At 48.2% G+C, this 22,283-nt stretch overlaps 1 long non-coding RNA gene across 2 annotated transcripts in view; it reads left to right on the top strand.

Annotated features, from left to right (window-relative positions):
• Window positions 1-10,550: 10,550 nt before the first annotated feature.
• LOC138987531 (uncharacterized) overlaps window positions 10,551-22,283 on the top strand; it is a 39,108-nt gene continuing 27,375 nt past the window's right edge. Inside the window, exon 1 of one of the 2 annotated variants that reach the window (XR_011463889.1) lies at window positions 10,551-10,688. This is a non-coding gene — a long non-coding RNA (uncharacterized lncRNA). Of the gene's footprint in view, window positions 10,918-22,283 lie in introns of both variants that reach the window. The other variant, XR_011463888.1, reaches the window with a different exon arrangement.

The raw sequence follows: 22,283 nt of genomic DNA, 5'->3' as shown, positions 1-22,283 counted from the left end.
AGATTGCAGAATGAAAATGCCATTTACAAGACAGTTCAAATTCAGTGACAGAGGTAACTTGAAATTACAAAGATGTAAAAATATATACCATACCAACATTAATTTAAAAAACATAGGAACCACTGTACTAATACCTGAGAAAGTATCAGATCAGATCAGATCACTCGCTCCGTCGTGTCCGACTCTTTGCGACCTCATGACTCGCAGCACGCCAGGCCTCCCTGTCCATCACCAACTCCCAGAGTTCACTCAGACTCACGTCCATCGAGTCAGTGATGCCATCCAGCCATCTCATCCTCTGTAGTCCCCTTCTCTTGCCACCAATCCCTCCCAGCATCAGAGTCTTTTCCAATGAGTCAACTCTTCACATGAGGTGGCCAAAGTACTGGAGTTTCAGCTTTAGCATCATTCCTTCCAAAGAAATCCCAGGGCTGATCTCCTTCAGAATGGACTGGTTGGATCTCCTTGCAGTCCAAGGGACTCTCAAGTGTCTTCTCCAACACCACAGTTCAAAAGCATCAATTCTTCGGCACTCAGCCTTCTTCACAGTCCAACTCTCACATCCATACATGACCACAGGAAAAACCATAGCCTTGACTAGATGGACCTTTGTTGGCAAAGTAATGTCTCTGCTTTTTAATATGCTATCTAGGTTGGTCATAACTTTCCTTCCAAGGAGTAAGCGTCTTTTAATTTCATGGCTGCAGTCACCATCTGTAGTGATTTTGGAGCTCAGAAAAATAAAGTCTGACACTGTTTCCACTGTTTCCCCATCTATTTCCCATGAAGTGATGGGGCCGGATGCCATGATCTTCGTTTTCTGAATGTTGAGCTTTAAGCCAATTTTTTCACTCTCCACTTTCACTTTCATCAAGAGGCTTTTGAGTTCCTTTTCACTTTCTGCCATAAGGGTGGTGTCATCTGCATATCTGAGGTTATTGATATTTCTCCTGGCAATCTTGATTCCAGCTTGTGTTTCTTCCAGTCCAGCGTTTCTCATGATGCACTCTGCATAGAAGTTAAATAAACAGGGTGACAATATACAGCCTTGATGAACTCCTTTTCCTATTTGGAACCAGTCTGTTGTTCAATGTCCAGTTCTAACTGTTGCTTCCTGACCTGCATACAAATTTCTCAAGAGGCAGATCAGGTGGTCTGGTATTCCCATCTCTTTCAGAATTTTCCACAGTTTATTGTGACCCACACAGTCAAAGGCTTTGGCATAGTCAATAAAGCAGAAATAAATGTTTTTCTGGAACTCTCTTGCTTTTTCCATGAGCCAGCGGATGTTGGCAATTTGATCTCTGGTTCCTCTGCCTTTTCTAAAACCAGCTTGAACATCAGGAAGTTCACGGTTCACATATTGCTGAAGCCTGGCTTGGAGAATTTTGAGCATTACTTTACTAGCGTGTGAGATGAGTGCAATTGTGCGGTAGTTTGAGCATTCTTTGGCATTGCCTTTCTTTGGGATTGGAATGAAAACTGACCTTTTCCAGTCCTGTGGCCACTGCTGAGTTTTCCACATGTGCTGGCATATTGAGTGCAGCACTTTCACAGCATCATCTTTCAGGATTTGGAATAGCTCAACTGGAATTCTATCACCTCTACTAGCTTTGTTCGTAGTGATGAGAAAGTATACTTTAGGGTAAAGAATATTACTAGAGACAAGGATGGACATTATACAATTATAAAAGGGCCAGTCCACCAGAAAGACATGAGGCTTCTAAATGCACACTCATCAGAAGCTCCGTACACGAGTCCAAAGCTGGCTGAGCTGAAAGGAAACAGACAAACCCACAGTATAGGTGGGAACTCAACCTGCTCTTCTCAGCATCTGATAGAACTATTATACTAGAACTATTCATTATATGATAGAATAGTATGGAAAGAAAATCAAGAAGGATATGGAAAGCCTGCACAACGTAAGCAGCCACAGGATCTAACTGAGAATCCTGAACCCCACTCAGCAGCAATATACACATTTTTGAGCACCTGTGGGCCTTTCACCAAATAGACCATAAATTGAGCCTTAAAGCAGAGGAGAAGGGGACGACAGAGGATGAGATGGTTGGATGGCATCACCGACTCAATGGACATGAGTTTGAGTAAGCTCTGGGAGTTGGTGACGGACAGGGAAGCCTGGCGTCCTGCCGTCCATGGGGTCGCAAAGAGTCGGACACGACTGAGTGACTGAACTGAACTAAAAGCAGAGGGAATCCTGGGAAAGGGTGTAGGTCTTCTCTGGGCCCTTAGGGTTTCTAAGACCATCTCGAGTGCCTAGATCCTGGAGAGTTGGTTAGGACAATAAAACAGACATTGGTTAAGCACCTACTGTTTGCTAGGTGCAGTGCAAACCCTTGCCAGTTGGCTTGGTTTATGGGTTCAAGCCCCCCGCTGTGGAAAAGTCAAGGAATCCACACAGCACAAACCCGAGTGGCCTTGGTGGGAGCGTGCTTCCTGCCATCCGGGCCTGGATGTGGGCCCCACACAGATCCCCCCAGTGTCACAGGTTGAGTCTGCCAACAACCTCGGCCAGGAGCCCCTGAAACTGGCTTATGGTTACACAACAGCTCCCAAATGGGGCACAGACATGTCAGGTGATCTTAGCTGCTGCAAATGAACAGCTGCAGACAGCTGCCAGCAGGGGTCTGGGCCCGTTTACTGAGTATGAAGCTCAGGGTCAGAAAAATGCATTGACTTGACCACAGTCTGGACACAGACCTGGTTGTCTTTTTTTTTTTTTAACTCTAATTTCTTTCTGTGTCAAAGCCCCAGCCAGGCAGCATGGGAGGCTGCAAGAACCCAGTCAGCGATTCCAGAGCCTGTGTCCTCCCTGTGGCCTCGAAAAAGACATCCCTGCACACTCTCCCCAGTGAGCAATCTCCTGTGAACTGGTTCCCTCCTTCTGCACTTTGCCTTCCATTTGAACTGGAAGAATCTAGCTGAAGCCATACCTGCAGTCTCCCAGGATGTGCTGAATCTGGCGGTGGCTGAGAGCATAGTGGACACCATCGCCCCCTAGTGGCAGCATCGCTTACTACAGCAGTGTGTGAGTGTGAAGTCAGTCATATCGACTCTTTGCAACCCCATGGACTGTATATAGCCTGCCAGGCTCCTCCGTCCATGGGATTTTCCAGGCAAGAGTACTGGAGTGGGTTACCATTTCCTTCTCCAGATACTACAGCAGGCACAACTGCAAAGACCAGTGCAGTGTCTGTTAGCTGTTAACCTACAGATGGAGAGCATGTGAAATGAAAAATAGATTGAGTTGTCTTAATATGAGGAGTTTGGATGCTGAAGCCTAGTTGTCTGGCTTCAAATTTTGGCTCTCCTGCTTATTCACTCTGTGACTTTGACAGGCTACTTGACCAGACCAACTTTTCTCCTTTGTCAAAAGGAAACAGTAGTAATGCTTATGTGATACTGATGTCCTGAGAATTAAATGAGTGAATGGGTTAGAACAGCACCTGTAGGGAATTGGCATATAATCATACCTATAATTATCTTTAAAAAATATTATTACAGTCTTTAATCCTTGATAGACCAATCGATGGTATTTGCAGGTTAAAGTTGAGACCCACTGTACAAAAAGTGAGGAGTTTCCCTGGTAGCTCAGAGGGTAAAGAATCTGCCTACAATGTAGGAGATCTGGGTTTGATCCCTAGGTGGGGAAGATCCCCTGGAGAGGGCATGGCAATCCACTCCAGCGTTCTTGCCTGGAGGATCTCATGGACAGAGGAGCCTGGCGGGCTCTAGACTATGGGGTTGCATAGAGTCAGACACAACTGAGCAACTAACACTTTCACTTTCATCCTTCATAGCAGTGACTCCCTAGAATAAGAGTGGGGAAACTTCCAAATAAAGGTACTGCACTGGCTTAAAGTGAGATGGTCAGGATTGGCCTCAAACTGCTGGGGTTGAGAAGGTTTGCATCCCTGAGTGGCTAAGGCGGTGGTCTGGTGGTCTCCCTGTCTTAGCCTGAATAGGAGCCGGCCCAGCAAAGCTTCCACAGGAAGGAGAGGGCATACCTCACTCCCTTCCCTCCTACACCTCCTTGCCCCACCAGCCAACATTTCTGCTTCCCCCCACATCCCGCCTCCATGTCCCAGTCATCCTTGTTATCTGATAACAGATATAAAGAGATACCAGGAGTGAAAACAAAAGAAACCTCATTTATGAGGTATTGAAAATGTTCTAAAACTGATTGTGTTGTCAGTGAATGGTAGGGAAGATAGGAAAACCATTTACACTTTGAATGGGTGAAGGGTGTAATGTGTGCATTGTATTTCCATAGAGCTGTTACAGAGGTAAAAGTGGAAAGAATCTAGAAGACTAAAGACAAACGTTAAGTCCTGAGTGGTATGGACAGCAACCCAACATCTCTGCGTGGAGAGAGCAAGGGAAATCCGCCTGACAGCATGGGAACCTCTGTGGCACTGCCACACCACCCAAAGCAGCTGCCTTCCAGGCTTGCTAACCAAGCAGAATTGTGCTTCCTCTTACAAACATGCTCCAACTGGGAAATACAGAATGCCTGCAGAGGATGAACCTATAACCACCGTGGTGGCCTCCTCTGTGATGTGGGAGCCCCGGGGTGGCCTGTGCAGGGAAGTGAACTGGGGAACCCCTGGGGTGGGGAAAGGGAAGCTGAGACAGGAAGGGAATCTGGAGAAAGGCAGGCCTCCCACAGTGCAGTGTGGGGGGGCCTCTCAGTGGGGTGACCAGTTCTCCAAAAGACCTGGGTTGAGTTTTCAAACTTCACCTTTGATTAAAAAACTCAACACCAGCAGGTGGAACTTCCCAGGGACACATAGGTGGGCACTACTGCTTCAAATGGGGCTTGCTAGGTGGCTCAATGGTAAAAAAAAAAAAAAAAAAAAAAAGAATCCATCTGCCAATGCAGGAGACTCAAGAGATGTGGGTTTGATCCCTGGATTGGGAAGATCCCCTGGAGTAGGAAATAGCAACATCCCTCCAGTATTCTTGTCTGGAGAATGCCATGGACAGAGGAGCTTGGTGGACTATGGTCCATGGGATTGGACACAAGTGAGCACGCATGCACTTTACTGCCTCAAGTCAGGCAAGGAGAAACTTGGTGTGTTTTCAGCCACCCATCTGTCCTTGGAAAACTAGGGGTGGGAGAGCTGGAGTACAATGAAGAGGAGACTGGGAAAATTTGGCAGAGACTCAGGCTTGACCAGATGATGGGTGGGGCTCAGGCCTGGGCTGCAGGCTCTGCTGCAGGGGGAGACCCGTAGCCGGGAGAGAACCTTCAACCTCGCACCTACCTCAGGAACCACCCAGCAGGGTGGACGGGTCTGAGCCAGGAGAAGCGGTAGGTGGTCAGGATTTATTGGGGCCGAGGAGGGAGGAAGTGATTTCCAAAAGGGAGAACTTTTGCCCAGGTCCGGGGAAGTGCAGGGCGGTGGGGTCACCCAGGCTGTGAAGACCCTGCAGAAGGACACGGGGAGCTCAGAGTCCGGCTATGAGCACCTTTCTGCTCTCCTCGCTCTTCTCTCCCAAGACCCCGCCTGAGGCTCCAGCAACAAATCCTGAGGGGAGGTGAACAACTCTGAGTTAGCTTGGAAAAGTGAATTCTCAGGAGGCCCTGCATGTCTTCAACACCAATTGGCTTTTTCCATAAGCAAGAGTGGCATTTTATATATAAACACGAGCAGAGTAGTTACTGGGCCTGCTTGAGATGTCAACTAGCACCTGTTCCCCCTGAGCGGACACGAAGGAAAAAGAAAGACAAAAGCGAGGCCACTTGTGCCATGACTCTGTGAGTCCTGCCTTCTCCACTTCTGTTTTACCTTGGTGGGCAGGTGACAGGCAGGAATATGTGTCTATCCCAGCAGGTGTGCTGTACACACAGCTCGGGACCTGCCAGAGGCTGAGGAGAAGGGTTTCGGAGGGGAAGACTTTCCTCATGTGTAAGACGAAAATACCAAGAAAGTTACCTCTCTGGATGGTGGAGCCAACCAAACAACAGCTGTGGAGACACAGCTGCTGATCACATTGCATTTAAGAACAGAGAGAAAACAAGCCAAGGAGATACCAATGAAAGTATTTTAACACAAGTTTAAAAAGAAAGGTGACTGTGCTTGGTAGAGCATGGACACATACTTTGGAGGCGTGCACTGATGAGTCTCCCCCTTTTCCAGTGCTCTGCACATGGGTGGGTTTGGGCTGATGAGTCCTCATTCTGTGATCGTGGGCGTCAGACTCCATGTCTTCAAAAGGTTGCAGTGAAGATGAAATGAGGTTCCGTATAAGAAGAACCAGTGCAAAGCCTGGAACATGGTGATCATCCCCATCATCACCGTTACCACCACCACCAGTGTCTTCACTATCATCACCATCAACATCAGTGTTATTGTTGTCATCTTTCCTGTTACCTAACAGAAGCAGAAGATATTAAGAAGAGGTGGCAGGAATACACAGAAGAACTGTACAAAAAAGATCTTCAAGACCAAGATAATCATGATGGTGTGATTACTCATCTAGAGCCAGACATCCTGGAATGTGAAGTCAAGTGGGCCTTAGGAAGCATCACTATGAACAAAGCTAGCGGAGGTGATGGAATTCCAGTTGAGCTATTTCAAATCCTGAAAGTTGATGCTGTGAAAGTGCTGCACTCAATATGCCAGCAAATTTGGAAAACTCAGCAGTGGCCACAGGACTGGAAAAGGTCAGTTTTCATTCCAAGCTCAAAGAAAGACAATGCCAAAGAATGCTCAAACTACCGCACAATTGCACTCATCTCACACACTAGTAAAGTAATGCTCAAAATTCTCCAAGCCAGACTTCAGCAATATGTGAACCGTGAACTTCCTGATGTTCAAGCTGGTTTTAGAAAAGGCAGAGGAACCAGAGATCAAATTGCCAACATCCGCTGGCTCATGGAAAAAGCAAGAGAGTTCCAGAAAAACATCTATTTCTGCTTTATTGACTATGCCAAAGCCTTTGACTGTGTGGATCACAATAAACTGTGGAAAATTCTGAAAGAGATGGGAAAACCAGACCACCTGACCTGCCTCTTGAGAAACTTATATGCAGGTCAGGAAGCAACAGTTAGAACTGGACATTGAACAACAGACTGGTTCCAAATAGGAAAAGGAGTACATCAAGGCTGTATATTGTCACCCTGCTTATTTAACTTATATGCAGAGTACATCATGAGAAACGCTGGGCTGGAAGAAGCACAAGCTGGAATCAAGATTGTCGGGAGAAATATCAATAACCTCAGATATGCAGATGACACCACCCTTATGGCAGAAAGTGAAGAGAAACTCAGAAGCCTCTTGATGAAAGTGAAAGTGGAGAGTGAAAAAGTTGGCTTAAAGCTCAACATTCAGAAAACGAAGATCATGGCATCCGGTCCCATCACTTCATGGGAAATAGATGGAGAAACAGTGGAAACAGTGTCAGACTTTATTTTTTGGGGCTCCCAAATCACTGCAGATGGTGACTGCAGCCATGAAATTAAAAGACGCTTACTCCTTAGAAGAAAAGTTATGACCAACCTACAGAGCATATTCAAAAGCAGAGATATTACTTTGCCAACAAAGGTCCATCTAGTCAAGGCTATGGTTTTTCCTGTGGTCATGTATGGATGTGAGAGTTGGACTGTGAAGAAGGCTGAGCGCCGAAGAATTGATGCTTTTGAACTGTGGTGTTGGAGAAGACTCTTGAGAGTCCCTTGGACTGCAAGGAGATCCAACCAGTCCATTCTGAAGGAGATCAGCCCTGGGATTTCTTCGGAAGGAATGATGCTAAAGCTGAAACTCCAGTACTTTGACCACCTCATGTGAAGAGTTGACTCATTGGAAAAGACTCTGATGCTGGGAGGGATTGGGGGCAAGAGGAGAAGGGGACTACAGAGGATGAGATGACTGGATGGCATCACCAACTCGATGGACGTGAGTTTGAGTGAACTCCGGGAGTTGGTGATGGACAGGGAGGCCTGGCGTGCTGCGATTCATGGGGTCGCAAAGAGTCAAACACGACTGAGCGACTGAACTGAACTTCCTGTTACTAGGTGTCAGGTGTTACAAGCCCCCAAACCTGCTTCCTAAGAGTTGGAGTGTGGGGGTCAGATTGGGAGTACTTTGTTTCCTCCTGTGTTAGGCCCAGTTGAATGGAAAGACAAAGAGAACCAAACTGAAGTATCTGAAGAGTCCTGACACACGGTGTGAGTGTAGTTCCAGGGTGTCTGCTTGCTCTGCTGGCAAGGAAGCAGAATTACTAGATCTCCTGGCATATAATCAAACATGTATTTGCATTTTCCATATGCTTAGTCTCTTAGATCGGCCTATTACCCACCTAATTATCCAAAGGAAAGCAGGAAAAGATATGTGGGAATGGACATCGTTACAGATACTGTAAAAGTGAAGGTTGGGGAAAAAAAAAAAAGTGAAGGTTGGGAAAAAAATGGGGAAAAGATTTGAATAGAAACTTTACCAAGGAGGAGATACAAATGGCAAATCAGCACATGAAAATCATCTCAACATCAAAAGGCATTTGTTGCTTAGTTGCTAAGTTGTGTCCAAGTCTTTTGTGATCCCATGGACTGTAGCCCACCAGGCTTCTCTGTCCATGGGATTTCCCAGGCAAGAATACTGGAGTGGGTTGCCATTTTCTTCTCCGGGGGATCTTCCCAACCCAGGGATCAAACCTGGGTGTTTTGCATTGGCAGGTGGATTCTTTACTACCGAGCCACCAGGGAAGCCCTCATTAGGCACTAGAAACATGCAAATTAAAACTACAATGAGATATCATTCCATCACTCTTAGGTGGTTAAATTTTTTTTAAAATGCCCAAGAGGAACTCCAACCCATTGCTGGAAGGAATGCAAAAAGCGTGTGAACACTTAGGAAACATTTCTTACAAGGTTAAACATGCACTTACCGTATAACCCACCAAACCTGCTCTTAGGAGTTTACCCAGTGGAAAGGAATGCCTCATTTCTGGACAGAGGTCCATGAATTATCCGAGAAATATTAGTCTTTAAACTTTATTTAGCATTTACTCTATGTCAGACATTAACTCCTAGAAGCCTCAAAACCATCCATTGAGATTAAGCCTGAGCAGCGCTCCCCATGCTGCTGTCTGCACCCTCCCTCCCCTCCTCTCCCTCCAGCTTTATGGGGCCCCCTCACCTGGGAGGTCACAGAGGTGCACCTCTCCAGGCCAGGGTATCGGACAAGGGCTGCATATACTTTGTACAAGCACAGACAATTTACTAGGGCGAGAAGGAGGAAGGAAGTCAAGGCGATTGCTGATCTTAGCTCTCTGTGACTTGGAGGGTCTTTTGTGCTCCCAGAAGTGAGGCTGGGCAAGGCTGCAAGCACTGCTGTGGGAAGACCCTTCTCTTCCTGGCTTTGTGGGAGCTTCTGCTCCTGGAGGGGACCGTGCCCCCAGCTCAGAGGGCTGCATCCTGGCCCCTCATGCTCCCCTGGCCACCACCGGGTCCAAGGATTCTGGAGGAGGGGTTCTGCTCTATAGAGCAGCTGTGAATGTGTGCGTGTTTGCTTGTGTGTGTGGTTCTTTGTGCTTGTGCATCTGAGGTCTTCCTTATCACCCTCAAACCTACAGGTGAGTGACCAATGTGGGCCAGGAGCAACACTGACTACAGAGTTGCAGGGCCTCCTGCTCCTCAGCGGTCAGCAGGGACCAGGCTGGGAGGGTCACCTGGGACCCCAGGACATTCCCTGCTGCTGGCAGCGGGTGAGGAAATGCTCACACAGCTTGCACTTCACAACCGCCAGGAGGAGGCTGGGGGTTGAAGACATACTAACATTGATTTAGAGAAAGTGCGCAGCACCTTTGCAGGCTCCTGGGAGTTGGCAAACTGCTGTCCACCGTCTACACCTGCGGGCTGGCTGGCTATGTGGGCTTTCCTGTCATTGCTGGCGGATGTGGAAGCACAAACACCGTGGAAGAAAGCTTCGGAAAAAAACACAAAATGGTAGCTGTAGTTGTGCTAGAGTGGGAAGGTTCCCCTTCTTTTCTGTTCTTTCTTGTGTGTGTGTGGTGTGTGTGTGTGTGTGTGTGTGTGTGTGTGTGTGTGTAGGGGGGAGTATTTTCAGAATGGTCGATCAGCATTCTGCCTTCAATGCACGAGACCTGAGTCTGATCCCTGGGTCGGGAAGATCCCCTGGAGAAGGGAATAGGTACCCACTCCAGTATTCTTGCCTGGGAAATCCCATGGACAGAAGAACCTTGTGGGCTACAGTCCATTGGATCGCAGAGTCAGACACAAGTGAACGACTAAACACAACGATAAACTGCTTTCTATTAAGGAAAATCCTCTATGCTGCGTAGGGTCCCGGAGTGGCCGGCAGGGGGCGCGCGCCATCGGGGACTCGAGAGGGGCAGTGAGGCTACGGGGAGGTTCGCGCGCAAGACCTGGACCAGGTCTAGGGTTAGGGAGCGAGGATCTCGAGCGGGGTGGGGGGCGGGGGGAATCTGTGGACAGCCCACTCGGTCCTGAGCACTGTATCGGTAGTAGCCCAGCCTTGTGAAGAGCCTTCTGGGGAGGAGAGGAGGCTCCAGCTGAGACCTCAGGGCTGGGGAAACGGGATGCTTGGTGTGGCAAGGAGATCGGCATTCAGAATAATCGGGAGCCCTAAGGAGTCCTCCTCGTCGCCCGAACCCCGCAGGGACCCGCTCAGCGAGGAGAGAAGGTGGCAGGTCCTCTCAGAGCCTTCTCGGGCCGGGCACGTGTCGGTGCTTTGCAGGTTTATCTCGCGGGATTGCACATGGCGTCTCCATTCCACAGGGGAGGCCCGGCAGCTGGGGGCCCTGCGCCGTCCCGGGGCCGGGCTGTGGGGCGGGGCGGCATACATTCTCCGCCTCCCTCATCCTCCTCAGCTCCGCAGAAACGAGGAAGAAAAGCGATTTCCTAGGCGTGTCGTGAGTTTTAAGCATAGAAACAGAAGGGGGGCGTTCTGTATGCAATGACTGTGGCTGTGAAGCTGTAGGGTTTGCTGAGCATCTAAGTCTTCTTTTCTCTGTAAGGTCCTTTGTAAGAATGAACCCCAGAGGGCGCCGGTCCGGCCCAGCTGCTTTACAAGTCCGGAGGGCAGAGGGCAATGGTCCCAGGTAGCAGGGCTCAGCTCCTTGATTCCCCTTCTTGTGAGTAATTTGGCTTCCCTGGTGGCTCAGTTAAAAGAATCTGCCTACCAATGCAGGAGACGCAGGTTGGATCCCTGGGTTGCCAAGACCCCCTGGAGAAGGAAATGGCAACCCACTCCAGTATTCTTGCATTCTTGCTTGGGAGATCCCATGGACAGAGGAACCTGGTGGGCTACAGTCCTTGGGGTTCCAAAGAGCTGGATAGTACTGAGCGACTAAACAACAGCAACTTGAGTAAAGATTCTATTTCCCGTGGGGCACAGGAGCCCTGTGACCTGGTCCTGGCGTGGCTCTCCTTTGGGACATCACCCATTCCTTCCCCCATCTCATGGTGGATGGCTTTGTCTGTGAGATGATACCTGTGCTGTAGTCTCTGGGGGTCTGACAGGCCCCAACGAGGACTTCTAAACCAGATGGCTTGTCTTGAGTCATCCAGCTGAGTTCTGAAGGCTCCTCTGAGCTGCCTCTGTTTGCCAAGACTCCCACCCAGAGTCCTCCAGGTGTTGCCCTTCCTCCTGTCTTCTGTCTCTGGTGTTAAAAAGGAACACTTGGGATCATTCCTTTTATGACAAGTAAAGACCTTGCATTACAGTGACCAAAATGGTCACACAATGGAAATATTCTATTTGTCTCTTCTGTGTGTATTGCCTACAAGGACTGTATTTACCTTAGGCATTTACTCACTGCAATCACATTATGACTCTAAAGTACAGTTTTTACAGGAAAATCAGGATAAATACTTGATTCCTCCCTCCCTTTTTACTTACAGTTTTCAGGATGCGTTTATTTCTTAGAATCCTCCCATGGTGAACAAGTAGAGTTTTGTTTGTTTTAGTACCTTTCTGAATTCCTCAGTTTTTAACACATGTGATATATTTCTATCCACCTCTGTGACTGCTTTTTGCCTTTAATGTTAAAGAACAAGAAGTGTGAATACACAGCAAAGTGAAAGTGAAAGTCACTCACTTGTGTCTGACTCTTTGCAACCCCATGGACTGTATAGTCCATGGAATTCTCCAGGCCAGACTAATTCTCCAGGCCCCACTGGAGTGGGGAACTGTTCCTTTCTCTAGGGGATCTTCCTGACCTAGGAATCAAACCGGGGTCTCCTGCATTGCAGGCAGATTCTTAACCAGCTGAGCTCCCAGGGAAGCCCTAATACACAACAAGGGCCATGACAGTGGGCATTCCAGTTGTCCCATGTTCCATTTCTGGAATTCAGCTCTCACGAAATCATTAAAAAACAGGTTTGAGTAAAAGCTTTATGAACAAAGATGTTGGTTGAAGTATTTTTAAAAAATGGAAGATTGAAAATATTCTCATTCTGTAGTTCAATAGTTATTTAGTAAAATGGGGCACATCCATTTGATGAAATATTGTACTCTGATTAAAATGGTCATTCTTAAAACTGCATAACAGAACCTTTACGGAAATACATAATATACATACAATAGTCACCCAATTTAAATGTATTCAGTTAACTTTTTTTAAAAGATATATTTGTTTATTTATGGCTGAGCTGGGTCTTCGTTGCTGCATGTGGGCTTTTTCTGGTTGTGGTGAGTGGGGGCTACTCCCTGCAGTGAGTAGGGGCTCCTTGTTGGGGAACATGAGCTCTAGAGCATGTGGGCTCAGCAATCGTGATGCACGGGCTTAGGTGCTGTGTAGCATGTGGAATCTTCCCTCAACAGGGATCAAACCCATGTTCCCTGCATTGTCAGGAAGGTTCCCAGCCACTAGACCACTGGGGAAGCCCTAAACGTGCAGAGTTAACTTCTAACACATGCATAACAGTTGTGCAAACATGACAGTCCAGTGTGGGTTCCCATTGCCCTCAAATTCCCTCATGACCCAACTGTTCCTCTCCTGAGTCTATACCCCAAGGAAACGAGAACAGGTACTGAAGAAAAAACTTGTTCGTGAAGGGCCACAGCAGCACTGTTTACAACAGGGAAGATGTGGAAATAACTCAGCTGTCCATCAGCTGAAGAATGGGTGAAAACTGTTGTATGTTCACACAGTGGAATATCATTCAGCCCTAAAAATGTATGAAGTACCAGCACGTGAAGCAATGTGCCTGAGCTTCAGAACATTATGTTGATAAAAGAAGCCAGATGTAAGAAATCACATGTTATAGAACTGTATTCATAGGAAGTATGCACAATGGGCAAATCCACAGAGACAGAAATGGGGTCTGTGCTGCTGAGGGCTGAGGAAGGGGGAAACAGGAAGTCACTGCTTACGGGCACAAGCTTTCCTTTCTCGGTGATATAAAGAGTTCTGAAACTAGAGAGGGGCTCTTGTTACATAGTGTTGTAAAGGTGCTAAATGCCACTGAACTGTACACTTAAAAATGGTTAGCCATGTTAATTTTACCACAATAAAAAACAATAGCCATAAATGAATGGCTTTTGGTAGCCTTTTGAGAAGTAGAGTGATACAGTGGAAAGAGCTAAGATTTTAGATGTAGGATAATTTGATTACCACTCTGCCACTTTGTCTCTCTGTGACTTGGGCAAACCTCTTGGAACTGGTTTCCTTACCTGAAATATATGGTAAGTCAGTGTTTCTGGGTGGATGAAATGTAAGCACAGATGCTTGGCTTACTTTGAGATGATGAGTAAGACTGGTTTTTTGGAGGAGGAGAGGGAAAGGAGGAGAAGAAAGAAGGACCATGAAGAGTGTACAATGAAAAGAGCAAGACAGATAGGTGTTCTCAGTGATTATGTATCTCACAGCCACCAAGTGCTGGGCCTGCCCCTCACTTCCATCACCCTCATCCCCAGCTGTGTTACTTTGGACAAGTTGCTTAATTTCTCTGTCTGAGTTTTCTAAAGACTAAAGTTGTAATGATGAATGAGGACTGGCTAGGCAGTGCTGGTTGTTGCTGGTTCCTGGTGTGCTTGTCTTCAATAAGGAAAGAAGGAACATGGTTGTAAACTTGATAATCTCTGGGGGTGGTTTTTTTTTTTTTTTTCCTTTTCATTTTTCAAACTGTGATTAAACTTTTCTGTAACATTTAGAATTATACTCTGGTTGGTGGTCACTGATCTCTTTGGAAGAGCTCAGAGCTCACAGAGCCCTTTTGGACCCCATTAAAGAGCCACCTGCCCTCAGAATGGTGTCGTGAGGATTCACCCAGACTGTGGTCTCAGTGACTGTCTGACACAGACCTGGAAGGGAGCACAGAACATTAATCTGCAGATTACAAGTTTGGGCTCCACCACTTTTAGACCTCAGATCCTCCAAGTAAAGGAGGAGATTCTTGGCAGGCTGCCATGGCATTGTACTAGGGTGGAGTAAGAATGTCCCATGCAGTGTATGGGACGTACTTATACCAAACAGTATTTGTTGCTCGTTTATTTACTTATTTTTTTGCTGCAAAAACCTTTATTGTTTCCATTTTGTCCAAGGCTTGAGAGAGGTCTTGGGGGTGTTAAAAAGCTGCCTAGTGGCTGCAGAGATGGACTTCAGGAAGCCCTGACATTAGCGGGGGGCTCCTCAAAGGCCACTGGCCTCAGAGGCTCCTAGTCATGCTTGAGGGTGAACCATTTGAAGAGATATGCACCCAACCCAGCCTGGGGACCAGCCAGACTGCAGAGGTTGGTCAAGTGGTCACCAAGCTTCTTGATGAGTTTCATCTCCTCACCTAGGAAGTGGTTCTCCAGGAAGTCACAGAGGTGGGGGTCTGCACTGGCAAAACCCAGGCCACGCAGATCCAAAAAGGCCTGGTTCAGATTCTTCTCTATGAGAAGGGCAACATCCATAGCATCCTGGGTTTTACCCCACTCATCTTGAGATGGCTTCTACACGTTCAGGAAGAGGGCATGGCTGCTGCACTGGCTTTGCATTTGCAAGAGATGCTTGCCGCCCTTGCACTTCTCCTTGGCCAATTTGTGGAAAAAAGTGGCCCACACCCTTCCTGAGTCACATCGTCTTGGTCGAAATAGAAGCCCAGAGACAGGTAGGTGTAGGAGTCCCCAGATGCTTGTTGACCAGGTGGTTGACGGCGGCCTCCACCTCAGTGGAATAATTCTGAGGAATCTGGGACTAGTGGTTGATCATTAATCAGGAGTTAAGCTCAAAAAATTGTGGCTGGTCCCGGTAATCATGGACAGCAGAGTAGCTGATGCCAAAAGTTGCCACTGGAATAAAGGTTGGGGGATGGTCAGAGGCTGGAGAAAGGGGCATCCCTGGGCCTGTTCCATCCAAGCACTGCTGAAGCAAGAGACAAATGCCTAGGACCGCACCTCCTATGGCTCATTTAAATTCAAGTTTAATGGGCCCTCCTGAACTCTCCCTTGCTGACTCTGGTGACCCTAATGGGCTAGAGCTGAGGTTGGCATGGGTGTGCCTAGGTTAAAAGGCAGCTGCTGTTTTGGGCCCAATTCCAGGTCCACACACAGGAACTCCTAGGGGCGCAGGCTGACTTGGCCTTCCCACCTCTGAATTTCCTGAGCCCAGGGGCCATGGCTTGATGCAAACTAAATGTTGAAGAACCAGCAGAGCCCCTGGCATTTAGAGTGTCGAGACCAAAAAAAGAGGAGGACAGGAGAATGGAGGAAAGAGGAAGGAAGGAAGGGAGGAGGGGAGCAAGCAAGGGAAGAAAGAAGGGAAGTGGGAGGGAGAGAACAGACCCTTCTGCCCTTTCAGAGCATCCATTAGCTGGGAGACAAGGTCACAGGTTCCAGACTCATGTCCTTTGGGGACCATCGTTGAGAGAATGCTAGTGAGAAAGTTGGCATCCGAGAAAAGGAACCACACGGCAGGTCACCTTTGTAGAGGCTTGCTGAACTCACAGGAAGCAGGCATTTGATTCCTGGTGGGATGTGGGACTGAAATGCTCGTTTGTGAACATGGAGCTGGGGGATCCTGAGACCCTGCCAGCTGTCCTGGTGAGCCAGGTGCCTTCTGTGGGTGGCCGTGGAAGGAGCAAGGCTTTGAGGAAGGCAGTGTTTCCTAAGTGTTTTTTTTTTTTTTTCTGTTTTGGTTGCACTGCATGGCTTACAAGATCTCAGTTCCCCAACCAGGGACTGAACCCAGGCCCAAGCTGTGGAAGCATGGAGTCCTAAGCACCAGCAAAGTCCCCTAAGTGGGGTTCCTGCTGCTTCTATTTGTGCTGCCCATGTTGGCCCCAGAGCCAAGCACCCTGTTGGCACCAACTGCCCCACTGCCCGCCTCATGGCTTCCTTGCTCCGAGAGGAGGTGGGACTGGGGTGTCTGAAGCCTGATACTGTCACCTGGAAGAAAGTTAAGAGGGGTCTTCTTCAGATAGAGAATCTGGAATTTAATCTAGCTGTGGGACAGTAGAGGCAGGTGCACTTGGCTGTTAACAGATGTGAAGAGGCTGCCGGGAAGGCATGTGAAGAGCCCACATAGGCACCCGGGCACCCTTGAAACAAAGGGCATGGATCCCAGGGCATGGCTGCCCTCTCGGTCAGCCAGCCCAGGGCTGCCTGCTTCACGCCTCTGGTCCCAGCTGAGGGTTAGTGGCATCCTTTCCAGCTCCAACGAGGCCCGGCCTGCAGGATAAGATGGGCCACTCAGCGTTAGGGGAGAAATAAATCATGTTCCTTCTTTCCAGACACCAGCAACTCCATGAGATGAGCTGTTCTCGTCTTCTAGATCAATTGTGACTTAGAGCTGGGCTTCTCACTCTACCACCCTCCCACCTTCTCCTGTGCCTGGTCCATGTCAGTATTTCACACTGTCTGCTCTGTTTTTTTCCAATGACTGTGTCTGACAACCTGCAATTCCTCTGGATTCTGCAGCCCCATTCTATGGATGCTGTTCTTTCCTCTAAAATCCTGGCTCTTTTCAAACGCTCTAGCTCCATGGTTCTATAACCTCTGCTTCCCTGAGTGTCATGTCTCCCAGCCCCCGGAGCCCAGGCTGTTTCATGGCCTCTGATAACCTGAATGCTGTCTCAGAGTCCTTCTTCTGGTGGAGGCCCCTCCAGCTGTGTCTGGGCTTGGCCATCTCCCTGTGGGGCCATGCCATGGGGCCTCTATTGGGGTGGTGTGCCACTCATTGACTCCAAATCAGATTTTCCTTTGGTATTTTGGGGGAGGGAGTGGTGTGCTGTGTCGAAGGTGAGAATTTGGGCCCTGCCCCCGGTGCCAACCAACTGCGTCCAGGCCTTGGGAGGGTGTCTCTCCCCCATGGACTGAGTTGGGTGACGTCCAGATGGCAGGTCCTCCCAGCTCCTGGGCTGGGCCACCCGTCCTGCACCAGGTATGCCCCCTTGTCCCCTGGCCCTGGGGCCTGGGCCCTGCTGGCTGCCAGGGTTTTCTCTTCATTACTTTCATAGGACATTGTCCTTTCTTGTGTCAATGGAAAAAATCAGTAGATCTAAGAAAGAAATGGAAAATTTTATTTGAGCCAGACTGAGGATTATAACACGGGAACAGGCTCTCAGAAAGCTCCAAGAACTCTTCTGCCTGTTAGAAGTCAAAACACAGTTATGTAAGTTTTTGAGACAGAGGGCTGTGTACTACATGATGCATTATTGACAATTTGCACCGTCCAGATCTCCTTGAACAAAGTGATGGTGGGTCATGGGTCACCATGGCCCCTTACAAGGTTAAGAAGGAAGGTTCTCTCCTAAGGGGTTTGATCAACGCAGATGCACAACACACACCAGAGGTGAGGGAGGAGGCCCAAAGGGGCAAAGAAAAATTTGTTTAAATTTTTTTCATCTTGCCATAAAACATGAATTTTATTTCACCAACTGTTTCTGAAGTAAGCTAGTACTTTTAGTAGCAAAGTCCCTCCTTTGGGGCTGCTGCATATTCTCAGTGGCTCCCCCTGTGCATTCTCTACCCAGAGGTTGCACCTGGGACTCAAATCCCCAAAACTGAGCAAGTTGCTCACCTCCTCTGTGGGCGCAGCGTCAGTGCTGGGGAGCGCTGCTCACTGGCCGTCTCGGCGGGAACAGTGGGGTTTTGAGTGTTGTTGCCTGTGAAGTATCACACCTCAGTTGGACTGCTGACCTGCCCTGGAGGCTTGGCGTGGGTTCCCTCAGTCCTTGTCTGTAGAAGATGAGTCTGGACTATCTGATCTGGGCTGTGTGTTCTCATACCCCTCGACGTATAGGGAGAACTGATGTGAAGGTGTGTGCAGCAATTTAAAGCTTTGCCCCCAGTTGCTGTGTGTGTGTGTGGGGGGAGCAGGTAGAGTTGAAGGGATACACACCAACAAGCAATTCAGTTCCATCACCCTGTCCCCACAGACAGCATCAGACCCCAGAAGACTGCCCCCTCCCCCAGCTCAGACTCCAGTGGGAACTTCAGGTTGTCACCTGTGCTGCTTCTGACCAGTCTAATCCAAGGAGGTCCCCATGACCCCCTCCTCAGGTTTGATTAACTTGCTAAAGTGGCTCAGAGGGCTCAGCAAAACATTTTACCCACTAGATAACCAGTTTATTGTAAGAGGATATAACTCAGGAACAACCAGAATGGAGAGATGCAGGGGGCAAGACATGGGGAAGGACATGGAACTTCCATATTCTCTCCAAATACCCTACTCTCCCCAAATCTCCCTGTGGTCATCTACTGGGGAGCTCCCTGAACCCTGCCTTTCTGGATTTTTCTGGAGGGTTCATTACATACGCAGGATTGATTAAATCATTGGCTACTGCCAATTGATTGATTCCCCAGAGGTCAAGGGAGATGGAACTGAAAATTCTAACCTTCTAATCACAGGACTGGCTCCATTGGCAACCATCTTCCATCCCCAGAAGCTTTCCAAAGTCACTCCATTAACATAAAAAGAGACACCTATTGCTTTCTTCACTTAGGAAATCTCAAAGTTTCTAGTGCCAGAGATGGAGACAAAACCCAAATATACATATATATATATATATGAAGAGGGCATGGCAGCTCACTCCAGTATACTTGCCTGGAGAATCCCATGGACCGAGAAGCCTGGCAGGCTATAGTCCATAGGGCCGCAAAGGGTCAGACATGACTGAAGTGACTTAGCATGCTTGTATATATATGTGCTGTGTGCTGTGCTCAGTCACTCAGTAGTGTCTGACTCTTTGGGACCCCATGGACGGTAGCCCACTAGGCTATCCATGGGGATTCTTCAGGCAAGAATACTAGAGTCGATTGTCATGCCCTCCTCCAGGGTATCTTCCCAGCCCAGGGATCAAACCCAGGTCTCTCTCATTGCAAGCTGATTCTTTACCATCTGAGCCACCAGGGGAGCCCAAGAATATTGGAGTGGGTAGCCTATCCCTTCTCCAAAGGATCTTCCTGACCCAGGAATCGAACTGGGGTCTCCTGCATGGCAGGTAGATTCTTTACCAGTTGACCTACTAGGGAAGCCCAGGCATATATATATATATATATATATATATATATATATATATATATATATATGATTATACATATATAATAATAAATATACATATATATATGTATAATATATAATCACAGTGTCACACAACTCCAGGGCCATGAGTGGAGAAGTCCTGGAGTGGATTGTCCACAAATCTCTGAGTTTCTCCATGTATTCAATTCCATTTTAGGGTAAATTGTTTCTCTCTTTTGTGCATGTTTCTCATACTGAACCAAATTCTGTAAAATATGATTGCTTGGCTCTGTGGAACTTGACATTTCTAGAAAATCATGTCACTCCCCAGTGAACCATCAAAAAAGATAAATCCTACTTTTTCTTACCGTACAGACATTTTTTTCATGTTTTCTGCCCTCTCTTCTCTTACTCAGAAAACAGATATTTCTTAAAAGCCACCACGCTGTGGTATTTTCCTAAACAAGTGCCTGTTATAAGATGGTAGAACTTTCTATCATGGGATAAAAACCTAGAATTGGCCATAGCGAGGGAAAATGTTTGACCTGTTTTGGGATCTGTTTTTTACAAGCTGTTTCTGTGGCTGGTGATACAGTCCATGGAGTCAGTTACAATCACTTCTTCCAGGGTGGGGGGAGCCTGCCAAGACAAGGCACCTTCCAGGGACAGCCAGGCTGCCTGGCTTTCTAAGCAGCTGTGAGGGGTGCCCAAGCGGACCACATCACGAGGGCTGCTCGGAGTCGGGGTTCACTGGGATCGGGTTAGGATGCTGTGTTCCTCCACCACCACCAGTGATGTAATAGAAGCCAGGGAGACTGCTGCTCAACAGAAGCTGACTTCTCACATTCCATGTTCCCGGGGGACTGCCGCTCTGTCCTGCCAGCTGCAGGTCAGCCGTGACGTGGCTTGATCCTCCTGGCCCCCGCCCGTGACTCTTCTGCATCCTCGGTCAGGGACAGGGCCTCCCTCTTTACTCGGATCTGGAACATCCTCTTCTCATAGCAGAGGGAAAAGAAGGCACCAAACATCAAGTTGAATGCTTCCGACAACATCAGCTTGAATCTGGTCCCCTACCGCACCTGCTCCCATCCCAGCATTCCTGGCAAATCCCAGGAGGAGAGCACCGCTGGGCCTGGAAGCACACGGCATCTAAGAGGCGAGACACTGACCCATGCGTTGCCGTGGGCCGTGGGTCACAGTTTCCTTGCACAAGCAGGGCCAACTAACTGGGACCAGGATACAGGCTCCCATGTGGTCTTTTAGGTGCTGATGGCAAAAACCCAACCTCAACCAGGCTGAAAAAGGAACACAAAGGAAGCCAGAGGTACAGAAAGAAAAGCAGAGGGTCACCGCACTCCAAAGTCGCTCTGCTTCTGCAGGTCTGACCAAGAGTTAATGACCCAGCCTCCACACTGGGTGTCTAAAGGCAGTCTCACCTTCACTGCACTGACTCTGTCCCCTCTCGAGCCGATGGCCACCAGCCCAGCCCGCATCTTCTCAGAATCAAGCTTGCTCCAAATCAGAATCGCTTTCCCCAGGAGCCCAAAGTCTTTTTGCTTCATGTTGAGTCAAATCAGGGTCACCCTTCCTGCATTCCCCCTGGGGTCAGAGGATTGTTCTGATTAGCCAGGTCTTAGGCCGCACTGTTAGAATCAGAGGGACAGGAAGAGGGGAGGATGAGTCCAGAACCCAAACTTTCTTCTTAGTCGCTGGAGTCTGTGACCACTTTGAGACCAGGCAGATCACTCCTGGTGGATTTTATAGCCAATATAAATAGTATATATTTGCACTGGTGACTAAAAGGCTCAGAGTCAATATTTTCCCTCCAATTTTATTTTGAATTGTGCAATCCTCATGGAGCGCGGTTCCATGTGACCACCGCTCATGTCCATCAGTCATCCCAGCCGTCCCTTCTGATGTCCTCCTGAGCACTGCCCAGTGCTCACCCACCATCTGGGACCCCATAAAGATACTGGTGCTTTGAAAATTAAGTCAGATGATTGTACACTGGAAATGCTTTTGTTTTCTTCCTTTGACCATAAGCAAAGGATATTTTCTTAAGTTAGTTTTGTCCCTTTTAAAAGAATAAAAGAAGTGTCCACGAGGTTATAGAGAATTCTTTATTTTAGACTTCTAAAGTCTCATGGGGAAATTGACAGGTCTTCCACAGTTTCTCTAGTCCTAATCTTGAATATTGTCGGTGGAGAACAGAGGTCTGAGGCCACTCGAATAACAAGATTTAATTGTGGAGGAAGAAAGGGAAAGGAAAATAAAAAACCATACACAACAGTGCTGTCAGTGTAACCAAGGTCTGTGAGTACCAACAGGAGTCTCAGACAGCCCCTGGTGGTTACCACCAGAGCTTCTGGAGCCCCTGAGGAAGGCAGGCAGGGGTTCCCCCGCCCTCGACGGCCATTCTCTGAGAGAAGCTGTTTGCTCGTCTTTATTTTCCCAACACCCGGTATGATCCCTGGTACAGAGTGGGTGTCGGGCAAATGTTGGAATCAATGTTACTAATCCAGCGCCTGTATCAGCCCAACCCCAACTCCACCTCTTTCCCTGTCTAGTGCTTGTCCGTCAAAGACCCCGATTATACTCCTTGTTTGTCATCTGTTTTCTCCAGAAGAGAGTAAACTCCTGAGGGTGGAGTTGGCTTTGCTTCTTACTGGTTTCCCTCCAGTTTGCACAAGGCTGGCTCACACTGGGTTTTCGTTAGTATCTGTTGACCAAATGGACAAAGTGAGAAATGTGTCCTCCCTCTGTAGATGTCCTCTCAGTGGGCATGGTGGCTTGTGTGTTCTTGAGGGGTAGCATTTACATTCATGGAG

The sequence above is a fragment of the Bos mutus genome, chromosome 4 (genome assembly GCF_027580195.1).
Source record: "Bos mutus isolate GX-2022 chromosome 4, NWIPB_WYAK_1.1, whole genome shotgun sequence".
In the NCBI taxonomy this organism is placed as follows: domain Eukaryota; kingdom Metazoa; phylum Chordata; class Mammalia; order Artiodactyla; family Bovidae; genus Bos; species Bos mutus.
Note: the sequence above shows the minus strand (reverse complement) of the source record. Positions and strands in the feature narration are given on the sequence as shown.